Below are 17,130 nucleotides of genomic sequence, written 5' to 3' on the forward strand. Positions count from 1 at the left end.
AAGTCCCCATGTAAGGCAACATATTCCCAGGGTCCAGGGGTGAGGATGTGGACATCTTTCAGGAAGAGGGGGGGTATGGTTCAGCCTCCCACACTGATTATCCACTAAGGTCAGACGCTTTGCATACAAGATGCCTATGCTACCTCTAGCCACATGTGCCCATCCAAGAAGGAAGATGAAGAGGAAGCAAAGAGAAGCACTGCTTTAGATAAGGAAACCCTTTCCCCAAAATCGTTAGCACCTTTCCACTTGGGTCTCACTGGCCAGAAACCCAGAAATCTGTCCGTTGGCATTGATTTTTGTCAATGCTTTTTCAGCATCAATTGCTATGAGCCTGTGATTTCTGCCTCCACTTCATTCTACCAATATGCTGTATTACATTGACTGCTTTTCACATGTCGAACTGTCCTTGCATTCTGGAAATAAATCCCACTTGGTCATGGTGTATAATCCTTTTAATATGGTGGTGAACTCGGTTTGCCGGTATTTTTGCATCAATGTTCACAGGGGATGTTGGTCTGTAGCTCTTTTTTCTTGTAGTGTCTTTGCCCGGCTTTGGTATCTGAGTAATACCTCCCTTCTTCAATTTTTTGGAAGAGATTGAGAAGGATTGATATTCTTCGAACGTTTGGTAGAATTCACCAGTAAAGCCATCTGGTCCAGGACTTTTTTGTTGTTATTGGGAGATTTTTGATTACTGATTCAATCTCCTTACTAAAGACGTGTTGTACCAGAATTTGAACCCAGATTTATATACTGCCATAGTCTCTGGTTTTATGAGTACGCTCTGTGTGTGTGTGTGTGTGTGTGTGTGTATGTACAGGTATGCACACGTGTGCAGCTGCAGATAATAATGTGAAGAGAAGGTATTTTCTGCTTTAGAAAAAAACTCCCTTAGACTATGTGTGACTCAAGAATAGAAACTGTCTTATTCATTATTTTACCCCAGTAAATAGCACTCAATAACTTTCGCCCTTAAAGAAAGCCATTTTTCCTCACACCTTGCACTAATTACACAGCTTCCTCCAATATTTATGGGACTCCCTTTACCATATCTTAGTTCAGGTTTCACTAAAAGCAGAGCCTGTAACAAGGCCCTGGGTGCAAAGAGTTTATCTGAAAGAAAGGTGATCCCAGGAAGGGAATGGGAAGTTGGATAAGCCAATAATAGCTGTGTTGTGTTCATGAGTGGGCAACAGCTGTGAACTACTGGGGTCCGTTCCCGCTAAGTACACTCAGAGAGCTGTGTCTCTGTGCAGTGGGGAAGCTGGGACGTTGGTTCACCAACTCCTAATGCCTAATGGTGAGGGTTGCCCCCAGGGGCATTAACTGTCCTGATTTTCAGAATTGTGCCCATTGGGGGTGGGGATGGGGGAGAGGTTGCTAAAATAAAGAGAGACCCAAGCCCTTGACTCAGGGTTCTGGCTATCTATAGCTGCCAACAAACTATCCCAAATGCAGTGCATGAAATGGCAAGAGCCATTTTGTTATAATCCCTTATAACTCTAGAGGTTGCCTGGGCTCAGCTGGGCGGTTCTCGCTCAGGGTATCCCTCGGGGTGACGGTCAGGTGCAGGCTGGGGCTGGGAGCATCTGGAAGGCTTCCTTACTAACATATCTGGTGGCTGGTGCCAGCTGGTAGCTGAGACCTCGGGTGAGGCTGTCAGCCACAACACCTCCTGTGGCCGCCCCCGGTGGCTTGGGTTCCTCACAGCATGGCAGCCAGGTTCCAACAGTGAGTGTCCCAGGAGAGCCACACAGAGCTCCCTCGTGACCTAGCCTCAGAAGTCACCTAGCATCACTTCTGCCCAGGTCCCAGGGCACCCAGATTCAAGAGAGGAAACAGAGCCCACCGCTTTGTGGAGGAAGTGCTGACTCATTGAGAGGAGAGCATGTCCAAGGGGAAATATCGTGTGGCCATCTTGGAAGACGCAAGCCCCATATGCAGGCAGCTGACCGCGTGCTGGGTACTGGAGCAAGCAGGTGGCGGCGGCTAGACCGAAGGACACAGGGAAGGGGCGGCAACCACCTCCCCTCCCCCCTCCCCTACTGCCCCTCGTGTGGGGCTCTCATGTGGTTGAGTCCCCAAGGAGCTCTGCCGTTCATTTATGCAGCGTATCTCTGTGTCAACTAATATCTGCTGAATGTGTGGATGAACACGGGTGTGGCTGGGTTATCCCTTTAATGGGCATGGCGAGGACAGCAGGGCGGCTGGATTGGGGTGTTTATTATGTTCCGGACATTTCTCCAGAACATGATGGACGGGTGCAAATGAGGAGCTAGGAGGTCTGGATTCAAGGAGACACATGGGAAGGAGCCAGAGAGCAGGAGCCCAAATTCTAGCTCCAGTTCTGGCTGTGGGCACGTCCTTGACCGTTCAGCACCTCCCAGCCAGACTGGAGGCCCACAGCCCCTTCTAAGCTCAGATACGTGCCATGCTTCATTTAGCAAATGAGAGCTACCCTTGTCCCAGAAACTCTGACGAGCTCACAGTGGGGTCTTGTTAGCTTTTGGGGGGCCGTGGTGGCCACAAAGGGTGCATCGCCACTTACAGATGAGGACACCGAGGCTCACAGAGCCCCTTGCTCGTGGTATCACCTACAGGAAAGAGAAAGGGGCTGTTCAGGCATCCACGTGCCAGACGCCATGCTTGGAGATTAACAGATATCAATCAGTCCGTCCTAATTGGAAACCTGTGTGTCAGATCATGTGTCCATTTTATTTTTTTTTTTCAACGTTTATTTATTTTTTGGGACAGAGAGAGACAGAGCATGAACGGGGGAGGAGCAGAGAGAGAGGGAGACACAGAATCGGAAACAGGCTCCAGGCTCTGAGCCATCAGCCCAGAGCCCGACGCGGGGCTCGAACTCCCGGACCGCGAGATCGTGACCTGGCTGAAGTCGGACGCTTAACCGACTGCGCCACCCAGGCGCCCCTCATGTGTCCATTTTACAGATGAAGAAATCCAGTCTTGGCAAGTCGAAGTGATCTTGCCCACAGGCAGGCAGGAAGTATGGGGTGGAACTGATTTCCAGTGTCCTTCATGCTTTTATTGTGACAGAGTGTCCAGGCTGGCGAACTTCCTTACGCTTCCCTCTGCACACAAGGCCCTCCTGATTCCCAGGGGAGCGAAAGACCCTCTGCCAAGCTGGTTATTTCCCTAGGTGCCCACAGAGATCTGGGGGGGTGGGGGGGGGTGGGCAGGGAGGGCATTTTCTCCCTGGGAGGCAGGTAAATGTGTCCCCCTGGCACCTTGGGGATTTTCCACCGGAACCTGTGACCTGGCTATTTCAGGAAAGGTTTCTACATCAGCGCAGTGGGCAGTGAATGCGTCTGTTTGTTTTGCTTTTCCTCTCCTTTTTTCCCAAGATGTGTTTGGCAACAGCATATGAGCCCTGTAATCCTCACTCCAGCCGTGCCTCAGCACAGCGTGTCCCTACGGACGCCAACGGTCGCCAGACAAACGTGGGGTGGGGGTAGCTGGGAGCTGGCTGGACATCAAACCTCCCGTGACACCATCTGGAGTTACATCACCGGGACGGCACCAGGCCGGGGAGGGGCTCAGGAGATCCACCTCTGCTGGGCTTGTCCACACTCCGGGAGCCCCAGCTGCCCCATGGAGGAGGCCACGGCCCCACACACCCCATCTCTGCCTCCAACAGGCCTCTCTGCTTTCCTTGGTCTTGTGAGGTTCTGCGTAGGTTCTGTTTGAAGAGACACTTCCAAGCGGGGAGGGGGTGCAAAGCATCCGGGCTCCATCGAATCGCTCCCCTGGACGGACTGGGAAGCGGCCCAGAGAGGGCACAGGGTTGCCCAAGGCCACCGGGAAGTGCGTTCTGCCCACCACGCACGTTCTCCCACCCACTGGGAGGAAACCCACGTGGGGATGGCCCGCCTCACTCCTCTGGCCCCTGGCTGACTTGTCAGAACTGACATCGGCTGAAAGCCGCTTGTACCTTGTCGACCGTCTCTCCTGGGCACCGGAGGGCCAGGCAGAAACGTCTAGTGTCTGTGCAAGCCCAGTAGTGTTTCTTGGAGCCACCTTTGAGGTAGCCTGGGCTCCCTCTTCCCCTGTATGGTCTTTCCAGAACCCAGAACTCCTGGCTCCTAATCCACCCCTCCCTGCATGTTCCGGAGAAATGTGCAGAACCGGACAAGCACCCCAGTTCTGCTGCCTCTTGCAAAGCCACCAGGCGGGTAAGAGGGGTCACCCAGCCGCACACGTAGGCCTTCCAGGGTTCAACCTTAGTTTCCTGCCATCTTGGAGTCGGTGACTTGGACAGAGTCGATGCGGTGCTTCCCATTGCCTGGATGCTGCCAACCGAGTCCTGAGCCCTCTCCTGTCCACAGTCTCACGGGTCCTCAAAAGAAGCAGAGGCCGGGAGGAAGGGGGGGCGGGGGGAGGTGGAGGGAAACAGTCCCTCGCAGAACGCTTACTGCGTTCGGTACCCTCAGCTCTGCTCCCGTTACCCCCATTTTACCCTCATGAGGGGCTCTGCACGCCCCGGGGTCTGGCTGGGGACCTGAGGCCCAAAGAGGTAAGCGACGCAACTCTCCGAGCTGCCGTGGGCGTGCGTGACAGCTTGGGTGACGCCAACAGCACCGCCTCCACGTCGTTGTCCGGACTCTGGGTTTCCTCGGGAGCAGAGGCGTTTGGGGTTAGGAAATGGAGATGTGGCTCCAAGCCCAGCTCTGACGCTGCCGACCTTCCGGACCTCGGGCAAGTTCTACGGCCTCTCAGACCCTCAGTCTCCTCATCTAGGAAATGGGAATGACAGTGCCCACGTCTCAGGTAGTTGGGAAAAATACAGAGCGCGTTAGACAGCCTGAAGTCCTTGACAGACTCAGCCCTGGCCTGTGTTGGGGGGTAGGTGGCATTGGTCACCCTCCTGCGAGCCTGCCTGGTGACGGGCTCAGGGACCAGGGGAAGCCGCTCTCCTTCGGCGGCATTTGGGACAGCAGTCAGGCTGTCCTGGCGGGAAATAACAAGCTCACAGTTGCAACAGGTGACCAGGGACAACTGTATAGGGTTGAACTGGTAAGCAGCACCATCGGAGGAAACCAGTGTGCCCCGGGGCCAGCCAAAGTGGGGCCTGCCACCACCCGTAGGCCTGAAGGGCAAGAGGAGGGAGCAGAGAGCCGTCTTCGGCAGAGAACGCAGCCCCCGCCAGTCCTCGGCCTGGCAGGGAGCTGGTGGACAAGCGCCCCAGACTCTCTGCAGCCCACACTCATTCCCCCCACTGGTCCCACCCCACGGGCAGTCAGAGCGCAGGGGGTCAGTGCAGGCCAGCCTCCTGGGACAGGGGTGGGGGGGTGCAGAGCGCGGATGGATGCCAGGGGTGAGGCGGGGACAGGGAGTGTGCCGCAGCCTGCCCTCACCCTGCTCCTGGATCTGGGGGAGGGGGGTCCTGAAATTTCACCGCCCCGCTTGAAGCAGGTGGCTTCGCCCAGCTGCCGATGTGCGGCTTGTTTTTCTTCCCTCTTCACCCACCTCTTTCCCCTAAGCCCCCATTTGGAGTCTGCAGTGTTAATTGAAAGGCAGCCGCTGCCAAATTGCCCTCAGCGTGCGGAGAACGGGGCGGGGGGAACGTGTGTTCTGCTTGGGCACCGCCGAGGGAGCAGGGAGCAGAGAGGCGCGGGGCGGGCGGGAGTTGGGGGCCCCTGCAAACATCCTCCAGGCCTCCCTGGACCAGGCTTCCGTTGTTTCCCCGTGAATACACCTGAGGTGGAGTGTGGGTGCAAGGAAGTCGATTTTTTTTTTTCTCCCGGGTATATTTTTAAAACCTCTGTTTGAATGGCCCGTTGCTATTCTGGGCGCCGGAGCCTCTTTTCCAGCCGCTTCTGATAAATAATCAAAGGCAGGGGGGCCAGCGAGACACTTGCCCTCCGCAGCCTGCCTCCCGGGACCCCGGCTCTTCGTGGTTTTCTTATTTCACCCCCCTGCCAGGTGGGAGACGGAATCCCAGCCCCAGCTGGAACCATCATCTGTCCACTCCGGCTTATTTGCTGGTTTGACCTGCAGAATCCTGATGCCCCTCAGCCCCTCCTCCTGCCCAGGGCCCCTCCGGGAGCCTGCCTCACACACAGCCTTACCCAGGGCTGATGCTCAGCAGAAGAAAACACTGGAATACGTTCATACTTAGAAATGCACAGCCCTGGGTGGCTCAGTCGGTTGAGCCTCCGACTTCAGCTCAGGTCGTGGTCTCGCCGTTATGGGCTCGAGCCCCGTGTCAGGCTCTGTGCTCTCAGCGTGGAGCCTGCTTTGGATCTTCTGTCTCCCTCTCTCTGCCCCTCCCCTGCTCGAATGGAAGGAAGGGAGGAAGGAAGGGAGGAAGGAAGGGAGGAAGGAAGGAAGGAAGGAAGGGAGGGAGGGAAGAAGGAAGGAAGAGAGGGAGGGAGGGAGGGAGGGAGGGAGGAAGGAAGGAAGAAAGAAATTCATGGCCCAAACCAGGGCTCTTCCTCTTCCTCCAGGACCCCCTCCAGGATTCCCCACAAGCCGTCAGGGAAGGACTGGCTTGGCCAGCGCTCTTTCAGTGCTGTTGGTGAATAGTTAGAAAACCGCCCCTGCCCTGGTCTGTAAGAAGCTCTGTAGACCGCTGTGGTCGTTGCTCATTTGCTTTCCTGATCATTTTTTTAATTGAGATGCGCAACATAAAATTAGCCGTTTTGAAGTGCACACAAGTCGGTGGCATTTCATGCACTCGCAACGTTGCACGACCAGCCTCTGTCTAGCTGTATGGATTTCCATTAAGAACATCTCATGGAAACCGCATCACACAGTACTTATCCTCTTGTGACTTTGTTCTTGTCTCTCACTCAGCATAATGTCCTCAAAGTTCATCGTTTTTATGGAGGACTCGCATTCCATTGCAGGGACGCTACGTCTGGGTCACCTGTGCCTCCGTTGATGAACACTGGGTGGTTTCCATCTTTTGGCAGTTGCGAGTAACGTGCCACGAGTGTGGGTGTGCAGGGTTTTGTTGGAACGCTTGTTTTCAGTTCCTTCAGGTGGACGCCGAGGAGTGGGGTTGCTGGCTCCTAGGGTGACTCTGTCGTTGGCTTTGGGAGGAACGTGATTGTCCCCACGCCTGTTCTGGGTGGTTGCCCATTCCCCCTTTCAGGAGAAGGCAGGGCTCTCTCCTGTCTTCGGTCTCCAACACGGTGTCCAGTCCCAGCTCAAGGTGAAGACCACAGGTTCCTGAGCTGTGGTGGCCCCATGGGTATGAGGGTGTGGACCCCACCCCCGGGTGCAGGGGTGTCTGTCGATCTGCAGCCTTGCCAGGCGCATGTGACCACTGTGGTGAACCAGACTGCATGTCTCCAAGGCCTTCCCGAGATGCCCCCGGCCTCTCCCTGCCCCCCAAGTCCCCGCAACTCCCACATTCTCACCAGAGCTGATCTTGGCCTGTGTGCCTCCATGAGCCCTGCCGTGTACAGTTGTGCAGGTTGTGTCCCGCCCGATGGCATCCTTCCAAGGGGACGGTGGTGGTTGAAATCTAGTCGACGCTGTCATCCAAGCCCTGCGCCCTGGGGGTGACATCTACCTTCAGGGGATCCATTTTCTACCTCACCCGAGGGCATCTTGTGGGCCAGTGGAGCCTCTGGCACTGGAAGGGTGTGCCCCTCACCCACTCCTCTGGTACAAGACAGCCCTGCCATTCTGCTACCTTCACCTGTGACCTTCCTTCCCCCCTGTGGATATTCACCCCTTTGACCTAGGCTCCAAAAGTAATGAACACCGCCCGTGGTCACGGGTCGCCCCCATGCCTTCCCCGGGCCCTACACCTCATCTCACAGCTTCTGGCTTTATCTGCCCCTCCCTTCCCCCCAAGAGGCCCAGCCCCCTGTGCTCAAGCTTTTCTGGAGTATGAGCACCTTCCACCGGTTCCCGAGAGCTCCCTTCTCCCCTCCAGACCCAGGACTGAGAGCCCAGATGGCCGCCCAGGCCCCTACTCGCTCCCACCCCTGCTCCTCTGAGGTGCCGTTTCCCTGGGGTGCGCCCCCCCGTACACACGCGTGTGCCCCATCACGGAGAGGAGGTGCGCCCCGGGGCCTGGTCTCTCCTTCCCCTCACGCCTGGGCGGGGGTGTCTGTGGTTACATCTGACCGTGACGCAGACCCCACACGCGTGCGGTTACACACCTCCACCGAGCCGGGAGGCCGCCTTATGGACACTGCATTCGGGGAGTTGTGAGCCTCTTAAAGCCGCCCCGAGCGTGCCAGGTTGGGGCCGGGAGCTCAGCAACCCTGGGTCCTGAGGAAGGTGGGGAAACCCGAGGGTGAGTCAGGAGGCAAGGAAAACCTGGGGGCAGACAGGCCCCCGGGAGCTCCTCTGGCCTGGTCTCGTGGGAAAGGCAAAGAAATGTTCCGTGCCCACCTCTGGGCGCCAAGGCAGGCACGGTCTCCCGTGAGGAGCTCATTCTGGGTGGTCTTCCCGGGGCTGAGGGCTCTTGGGGACGGGGGGCTTGACTGGGGACATGTGGTGGGAGGATGAGAACAGGGCAAGGCCACATCACCAGGCTCCTGATGGCGGTCCCTTCGCTGGCTGCCTCTCTTCCTGCAGGAGGTGAGGGGCAAGATCTGGGGGTGTCTGGTGGAAAAGCATGGTAGACAGAGTAGGGAACAGCCGATGCAGAAGCCCTGAGGCAGGACCGTGAGTACGTTGGCAGGGACAATGTGAGCAGGGAGGATGGGCAGGCAACCAGGCCGGAAGGAGAGCAGTGGCCAGGGCACCTCAGCCCGTGTGGCCAGTGTGAGGGGTCTGTGCAGGGACTCTGCTTTTCATTGGACGCTCCCTTCTTCTGGCCCCGGGAGCAGGCTGCGGGGACAGGGCCGGGGTGTGAGCAGAGAAAACACTTAGGCCTAATCAGCTTTAGGATCCAGAGTTTAGGACCAGAGCCAGGGGCCCAGGGAGAGTGTGGGCAGGGGGGAAAGGGTGAGCTGGGAGGGCAGGGTAGAGCGGTGGTGAGGGACACAGGCTCTGGCATCAGAACACACTGGGCCCAAGTGCCACCGAGTCCCCCCTAGCCAGCTGTGCGACCTGTCGGCAGGCCTCTGTATCTTTCTGGATCTGCATTTTCTCATCCCTCCAAAGGTAAATAGCGGCAGCTAAGACACGGTGTCGCCACCCCCCCCCCCCCAGCAGCTGGTGGGCAGACATCTGCAGGTCTGATTCTGATTCTTTCCCCAGCTTTATTGAGGTATAATTGACCAGTAAAATTGTAAGAGAGTTCAAGTGAGGGGAGGCAAGTCAGGGCCAGATCTGGGTGGGCAAGGAGGTACTCACTCTCAGCATTGTGTAGCTCCAGGATGGGCAGAGGTTCTGGTTTTCTCCGCTCCTGGTCCCGAGCCTTTGACCTCTTAGCAGTTCCTTTAGATCCCCCTTCAAGGGTTTCAGGCATTTTCATTCGTCTTCATGAGGAGTCCACCTCTCCTGAACATAATGAGAATAGCTTTGTTTGCCCCCAGACATTAGGGTCCCGACTGGAGCTCTGCCTGCTTCTTTTTCTTAAAGGCAGCATTACCTTGCTGACCTGAATTTTATCTTGTGGTCCACTGTGACACTCAGATGACTTTCTACTTCCAGTGGCAGCCTGGATTTCCAATTCCTAATGTGCTTTTTGGAAAATATGTCCTGCGTTCCCATGTTCGCCCCTACGGTAGGTTAGCTGTGCCCGGAAGCCTCCCCAGAGCCACATGCAGTGACGGGGGCGACATTCCCTATAAGAAGGGAGTAGATAGGTGGCACTGATACCAGAGCTTAGGCAAAGAGGAACCACGCGGGTCCACAACTTGCCCCCGGCCTGAAGCCCACTTCACTCTCTGTTGAGTGAGGTGCCCTGGGTTCCCTCCCTGTGTCCCCCACAGAAGTCCAGTGGGAACTTGGGGCAGCTTGGAGGACTCGCTCATCCTCTGATCCTTCTAGAAAGTTACTAAGTGGACCGCCAACCCCCTGCCTCTCTGAACCGCTTCATACCAACATGGGCCTGTCAAGTGTCCAAGCAGTTCGGAGAACAGCGGAACACTGAGTAGCAACCTGCGGCAGCACAATTATTATTATTATTATTGCTATTACCCCTAAAAGGGGGATAATCATTGTGACCTACTTAGGGGAGCTATTGTAGCTAATGGCTCTGGAGGGTTGCAAATATAGCAGGCACTGAGTGGGAGGCAGTCGACGCTGGGCAGAGCGATCGCGTGTGTGCGCGGAGGCCTCTTGTCTTGCTTCCCGTGACTTGGCCGGAGGCCTGAGGAGCATTTCTGGGGAACGTGAGTCAGGCTCGTCCTGGCTACTGCTCTGAGCTGGGCCGGTAGCAGAAACCCGTTCACCCTGGCTGAAGCAAAACGAGACACTTTCAGAGGCCGGAGAACACAAGATAACGTGACAAGCACCTGCGTGCTCGCCAATAAGTTTTATCTTCCTATTTGCTTCAGTTTGTCATAAAGACATGAAATCCAGTGGGGGCCCCTCTGTGGCCCTCCCAGCCCCTCCCCTGCTCCCTCTGTGGCTGGATGAGACCACTCCTGGGGCTCTGGCATTTCTTATTCTCGTGAGTGCTTCTGTGCTCCTATGTGTCGTGTGTATATGTCCGTAAAGGTCACCTCATATCGCTTCGTGTGTTTCCTTGCAACTTATAAAGAGCTTCGCGCTGGATTTATCCTTCCGTAGCTTGCTTTTTTCCATTTCGCAATAGGTTTGGGAGACCTCTTCAAGCTGGTTGAGGTGGTCTTAGTTCTTGTAGTTCACTGTCGTATTAGATTCAGTGGAACGACCCTGCCGCCATGTTGTCAAATCCTCAGGTGGGGGCGCCTGGGTGGCGCAGTCGGTTAAGCGTCCGACTTCAGCCAGGTCACGATCTCGCGGTCCGTGAGTTCGAGCCCCGCGTCGGGCTCTGGGCTGATGGCTCAGAGCCTGGAGCCTGTTTCCGATTCTGTGTCTCCCTCTCTCTCTGCCCCTCCCCCGTTCATGCTCTGTCTCTGTCCCAAAAATAAATAAACGTTGAAAAAAAAAATTAAAAAAAAAAAATCCTCAGGTGTGGGACGTCAGGTTGTCCCTAAGTCCTCAGTGACCTACTTGTCTTGGCTGGCGTTTCCTCCAAAGGCGGAAGTGAGACAAGGGCTTGGGTGTCGGCAGCGGACTCGGAAGGTGCTCTCAGGAAGCCGAAGTCAGGACGATCGGTCTCACGATGATCTACTATGTAACAAGTGACCCCAAACTTGGTGGCTTAAAACAATAATCAGCGGAATAGAGGGCCCAGAAATAGAACCACATAAACAATAAGTAATTCCAGATTGACTGGCCAAAGATTACTTTTGTGGTGGAGGCTGAAGCTCCGGTTGAGTTAGGCATTGAGTCTTGGTTCACTGACCGTGGGGCTTAGCCCAAGGGGCTCTATTCTGTTTGTTTCCCCCGTTAATAATATCTGTATATTTATTCCTATATGTACCTATGTATATTGAAAACCTTCAGTTTTCATGGAGGCCTTCATTTCCAAGTGTAGGGAAATTTAATGGTTTTTTTTCCCCTTCTACCCTCTTAGGTTTTCCAGCGGGACCTGTAAATTAGACTGGCAAAAGACAGAGGAACAAGAGAAAAATCAGTTTACTACAAAAAGGGGTGGAACTCTGCCCACAGGCATGTGCGCAAAAGGACAATACATTTTCGGAGAAGTGACAAGACAAAGGACAAGGACTTTGAACTTCGGGGGCAGCGAACTGTGGGAAGGTAAATACATGGGAGACCAAATAGAAGAGAAGGCCTAGTGGGTAAGGTCTATCATGTAGATTCCTCTGGTGCCTTCCCTGGACTGATGAGGATCTAGAGTTGTCTCTGGTGATGGACTCGGGTCCTTCCTCATAGAGAGGGGAGAGGGCACCTTGGCAAATTTGCGTACTACTTTTAAGCAAATGGGGGAGGGCAGAGAGCTTTTTTATATCTGCTTCTCGATTGCCTTCGGCTCAAAATAATCCTTCTGCCAAAGCGGGAGGTTTGGGGTGGCATGTAGCCCCACCCCTCAAAGCCAGCATCTCAGGGTTCATCGGGGTTTGTCCCTTTCCGTATCCCTAACCCTCTCCTCCAACAATGAGGCACCTGCCTCCCAAGACCCTCCCACGCTACTCATCGGGTCCCCTGAGCTGAACCACATCCTACTCAGCCACTGCCCTCCTCACCCTTCTGGGGCTTTGACACCTGTCCCGGCCACCCGTCCGCCCGCCGCCACGTCCCTGGGCTAGAAACTGTTTCTGTGTCCAGGACACCATGAGGTACTGGGCCAGGATCCCTGAGGGGCGAGGCAGTGTTCTTCTCCTCCAGCTGCCATGAGTTCTGGGAACAAAAGATCCCTTGGGGAGCTTAGTTTTGGCCAGTGATTTAGTATTTGAGGCGGACCAATGGAGGATTCTAGTACCTTCCCCCCACCTTGCTGACCAAACGAGAGTGTTTACTGGGAAGAAGTGTCTATAGGGAACTCCTGGGCTTGCGACTAACTCACAGCCTGTGCTACGCAGCCCAGATTCTGAAACTCTGCCCTTAGAGCCTCCTTTCGGTTTCCCTGCTAAAATGCAAATGGCGCTAAGGAGAGGTAATTCTTTTTTTTTTTTTTTTAATTTTTTAATGTTTATTTATTTTTGAGAGAGACAGAGCATGAGCAGGGGAGGAGCAGAGAGAGAGGGAGACACAGAATCCGAAACAGGTTCCAGGCTCTGAGCTGTCAGCACAGAGCGCAACGCGGGGCTCGAACTCACAAACCGTGAGATCATGACCTGAGCCAAAGCCGGACGCTCAACTGACTGAGCCACCCAGGCGCCCCAAGGAGAGGTAATTCTTTAAAGGTGTGAAGGAAATGAGGAGGGCGGCAGGGCTATCGGGCCCCACCCCCTGCCTCAACCCCACCCCCACCCCTGCAGTGGGCTCAGGATGACTCTGAATTGAATCCTGCTCAGAGCTGGAGTGGAGAAGGAGGGGAGAAGAAGGGAGGGGGCGGTGAGAGGCAGAGGCGGTCTGGAGCTCCCTGAGGCCTTCTGCTTCTGGAGCCAACAGGCCCCACGTGCCCAGCTCTGCTACCCCCCCCCCCCCCAGTACTGCACCACGTGGCCTTTTCTGGCCGTAAAATGGGGGTGTTAGACCCCTTTGAGCTCTGATGTGGTTCTCCTTGTGTTGTTTGGGACACACACCTCAAAGTGAGAGCCCTTTCTCTGAACCAGCCGGGCCACTGGACAGGGACACTGCCACCCGGGTCTGTGAGAGGTCACCCTGTGCGGTGGGTGTGGGCGGCCTGGACGCGGGGCCCTCGCGAGGGCTTGGTGCTTAGTGGGGGTCTCTCCACCGTGGATCGGGCATCTAAGAAGGTCCGTGTGGAGCAAATAAGTGAAGGGGGGGGGATTGAGGGAGGAAAGGGGATGGCTGTAAACCACCCACTGTCGGGAATAAAGTGGGTGCAGAGGCGGAGTCATTAGCAAGTCTTTGATTTATTCTTTAAACAGCGCTATTAAGATATAATTCACATGCCGTGCAATTCACCCACCTAACGTGCACAATGCAGTAATGGGCAGGCTATTCACAGACTTGTGCAGCCATCACTAGTCAGTTTTACATTTGCTTCACCCCCAAAAGAAACCCTGCTCACATTAGCCATCACCCTGTCCCCCCTGTCCCCCCCCCCCCCCGGCCCCTGACAACAGCTCATCTGCTTTCTGTTGCTATGGATTTGCCTATGCTGCACATTTCCTATGAATGGAATCATGCAGGATGCAGGTTTCTATGACTGGCTTCTTTCACTGGGCATAATGAATTCAAGTTTCATCCACTGGGTAGCATGTGACAGAAGTTCTTTCCTTTTTAAGGATATCCCATTGTATGGATGGACCCCATTTTGTTGACCCATTCAGACGCTGATGGACGTTTGGGTTCCTTCCACCTTTGGGCTCTTTTATTGTGAATAATGCTGCCATGAACATTTGTGTACGAGTTTCTGTGTGGCCTTTTTTTTTTTTTTTTTCTAATGTTTATTCATTTTTGATGGGGTGCCTGGGCAGCTAGTCGGTTGGGCGTCCGACTTCGGCTCAGGTCATGATCTCACGGTTTGTGAGTTCGAGCCCCGGGTCGAGCTTTGTGCTGACAGCTCGGGAGCCTGGAGCCTGCTTCAGATTCTGTGCCTCCCTCTCTCTCTGCCCCTCCTCTACTTGCACTCTGTCCCTCTCTCTGTCTCTCAGAAGCAAAAATAAACATTAAAAAAAGTTTATTCTTTTTTGAGACAGAGACAGAGTGTGTGCAGGGGAGGGGTGCAGAGAGAGACACACAGAATCTGAAGCAGGCTTCAGGCTCTGAGCTGCCAGCACAGAGTCCAGCGCGGGGCTCGAACCCACGAACCATGAGATCATGACCTGAGCCAAAGTGGGACGCTTAACCGGCTGAGCCACCCAGGTGTTCCCGTGTGGTCTCTGTTTTTAAAACAGTTAACTGTCGAATAGAAACCATGTGCAGCTTGTACAAAGTCCAAGATGTCTGTGTGTGGGAGGTCCTGGCCCAGGGTGAGGGAGCCCTGTCCCCTCATTGTTCCCTCCTTCCTCTCCAGGAGCCATGTCTTGAGTGTTTATTAGGCTCATCCCCTCAGATGGGCGTTCACGTCACAGCAGAAGCCTGTACCCTTGCTACACCTCCACCGGGGATGTTCTAGATGAGCTCCTCCTCCCCGAAGGATTAGCGGCTTTGTCTGTCCACTCAGTGTGGACAGAGCCTTGATCTGAGCAGGAATGGAGGCCCTCTTAATCCGTGATGATGACACCCATCGGGACAGGGTGCCCCTTGGCTCACAGAGCATCCTCGCATCAGTCAGAGCCTGGGACCCCGCCAGGATCTGAGAAACACAGGCGGAGGGCTCTTGGCCCCATTTTGTAGACAGAGAAGCTGACGCGGCTTTGTGGGTTCACCCCAACCTCTTACCCTCCTTGAGCTCTGAAGAGGGGGACAGCGTCCTGGGGAGCGCTTCAGAGGGGACAGACCTGGCCTTGAGTGGCAGCACCTGGCTATCGGAGCTGATTCCCCGAAGCCTGGCGCTCTCCTCTTGTAAGACGTGCCTGCCATTGGGGTTGTTGTGAGGACAAAAGGAGACAGTGTGGGTGGAAATGCGTAGCCACCCGCGGCTGAGGCATGGTTGCTCAACAAATGGAAGCCGGGCTCACTGGAAACCCAGCCAGATACGGAAGGACTCCGTTTGTACAAAGCGTCCAGAATAGGCACATCCATGGGGACAGGGGCTGGAGGATGGAGAGGGGGAGGCTGCTGATGTGTGTGGAGTTCCCTTTCGGGGTGCTGGAGATGTATAACCAGATAGGGGTGCTGGGTGCACAACACTGTAGGTGTACTGAATGCCAGTGAACCGTGCACATTATGATAGTTGAAACGGTACATTTCACGTCATGTGTATTTCACCGCATTTTGTAACAAGGAAATCCAACCAGAGACCGAACTGTGCGGCCCCAAGGAATCCGTCTTTGTGCGCTTAGAAGCCGCTGACAGGTCAGAGTGTCAGCTCTGAAAAGCTGTTTTGCAGGATGTGAGCCAAACTGTTGGGCTGCTGTTGGAGCCCCGGGGACTCATGGCATCTGTTTCTCATTTTACTGGCGGGGCCGACCAGTCTTGCTGGTTTCTTCCCCGCACGTGTCCATGCAGGGGCAGGGCTTTGCACACCCAGGCTCTGGCAGAAGAAAGCAACCGGGCTCCTTCGAGAATTGCACCAGGCACTCTTCCCACCCCCTCCCAAGAACCTTCTGCAAGAAGTCACGGCCCCACACAGCTGCAGGAGTTTCAAGCCCCTCTGTCCACCACCGTCTCCCTGCCTCCAAGGTGGGAACTGGACCTGCTCTCCTAAGTCTCCTCTTGCGCCACATTTTCACTGCCATTTCCATGGGCGGTCCTGGCTCAGGCCCCACGCCCCTGATCCCCCTGCCCTGGGTAGCAACGCGCCCCTCTCTGCGGGGCAGGGACCGGCGCCGGCCTCAAGGGCCCGTGACCTGTGTACAGTTAGAAGGGCCTCTGCTGCCCCCGTCTTGAGCAAGGGGCCCTGCAGTTTCATTTTGCACCAGGCCCCAAAGATGACGCAGGGACTTCACCTGTTTTGCTCAACACTGTCTCCCTGACATGCGGGGCGCTCACGTGCCGTGTGCGCTCGGCGACTGAACTTTCAGGTTCCCCGGCCTTCTTTCTTCCGGTTCTGCTGAGCACCGTCTGCTGGCTTTTGGCTGCATTCCCAGGTCTGACCGTGGAAGGGGGGGGGGGTGGGCAGGGCAGGAGTGGACCTGTTGCGGGGGCTGGGGGGGGGACCCTGACGTCCTTGGCATTGCCTGGGGACCCAGGACGCCCCCCCACTCACTTCCAAACACCCTGGCCTGGCCCGTGGGTGGGACTCAGCCAGAAGGGGTACAGACATCCTCACCCCGTCTCTGGAGGGGACCCCTGAAGGGCCAGAGGGCTGCCCCGCTAGGAGGACGAACATGTGCCCTGGGTCTCAGGGGTGCAAGGGGAGGGAGGCTCGGTTTCCCAAGCTGGCTCTGACAGGATGGCCGGCGTGGAAAGGGCCTTGGCAGAGCGGAGATGATTGCGAAAGCTTCGTGACGCTGTTTTGCTGTGTCCCATTCAGTAAGAGGCCCGCGGCATTGCAAAACCCTCCTCCGCTTCGTCCTCCACATCTTCAGCTACAACCCGAGAGCATTCAACACCAGCTCACGGCTCGGCAGCTCCTCAACAAGTTAAACACAGAATTAGCACGGGACCAGCAAATCCACGCCGCGGTATATACCCAGGAGAATTCAAAACAGGAGTTCAGAGAAAAGCTTGGACACAGATGTTCGTAGCAGCACTTATCACAGTAGCCAAAAGGTGGAAACAGCCCAGATGTCCATCGATAGATGCTCGGATTGACACGATGGCGTCTATCCATTCAACAGACTACCGCCTGACCGTGAGAAAGAATGAAATACAGACACATGTTGCAACGTGGATGCACCTTGAAAGAATCCTGCGGAAGGCCGCCTGGGTGGCTCAGTTGGTTAAACGTTCGACTCTTCATTTTGGCTCAGGTCGTGACCTCGCGGTTCATGGGTTCAAGCCCTGCGTTGAGCTCTGCGCTGACAG

General features: G+C 55.5%; 2 long non-coding RNA genes across 2 annotated transcripts; both read right to left on the bottom strand.

Annotated features, from left to right (window-relative positions):
- Nucleotides 1–6,601: 6,601 nt before the first annotated feature.
- On the bottom strand, nucleotides 6,602–8,247 carry LOC123604646. The gene is made up of 2 exons (XR_006715415.1): nucleotides 8,142–8,247; nucleotides 6,602–7,526 (listed from the first exon to the last, which is right to left on the bottom strand). It is a non-coding gene; the product is annotated as an uncharacterized LOC123604646 (long non-coding RNA).
- Nucleotides 8,248–8,382: 135 nt separating this feature from the next.
- On the bottom strand, nucleotides 8,383–9,942 carry LOC123604647. Its single transcript, XR_006715416.1, has 3 exons — nucleotides 9,533–9,942; nucleotides 9,286–9,432; nucleotides 8,383–8,556 (listed from the first exon to the last, which is right to left on the bottom strand). It is a non-coding gene; the product is annotated as an uncharacterized LOC123604647 (long non-coding RNA).
- Nucleotides 9,943–17,130: the final 7,188 nt, after the last annotated feature.

The sequence above is a fragment of the Leopardus geoffroyi genome, chromosome E1 (assembly GCF_018350155.1).
Source record: "Leopardus geoffroyi isolate Oge1 chromosome E1, O.geoffroyi_Oge1_pat1.0, whole genome shotgun sequence".
Lineage (NCBI taxonomy): Eukaryota > Metazoa > Chordata > Mammalia > Carnivora > Felidae > Leopardus > Leopardus geoffroyi.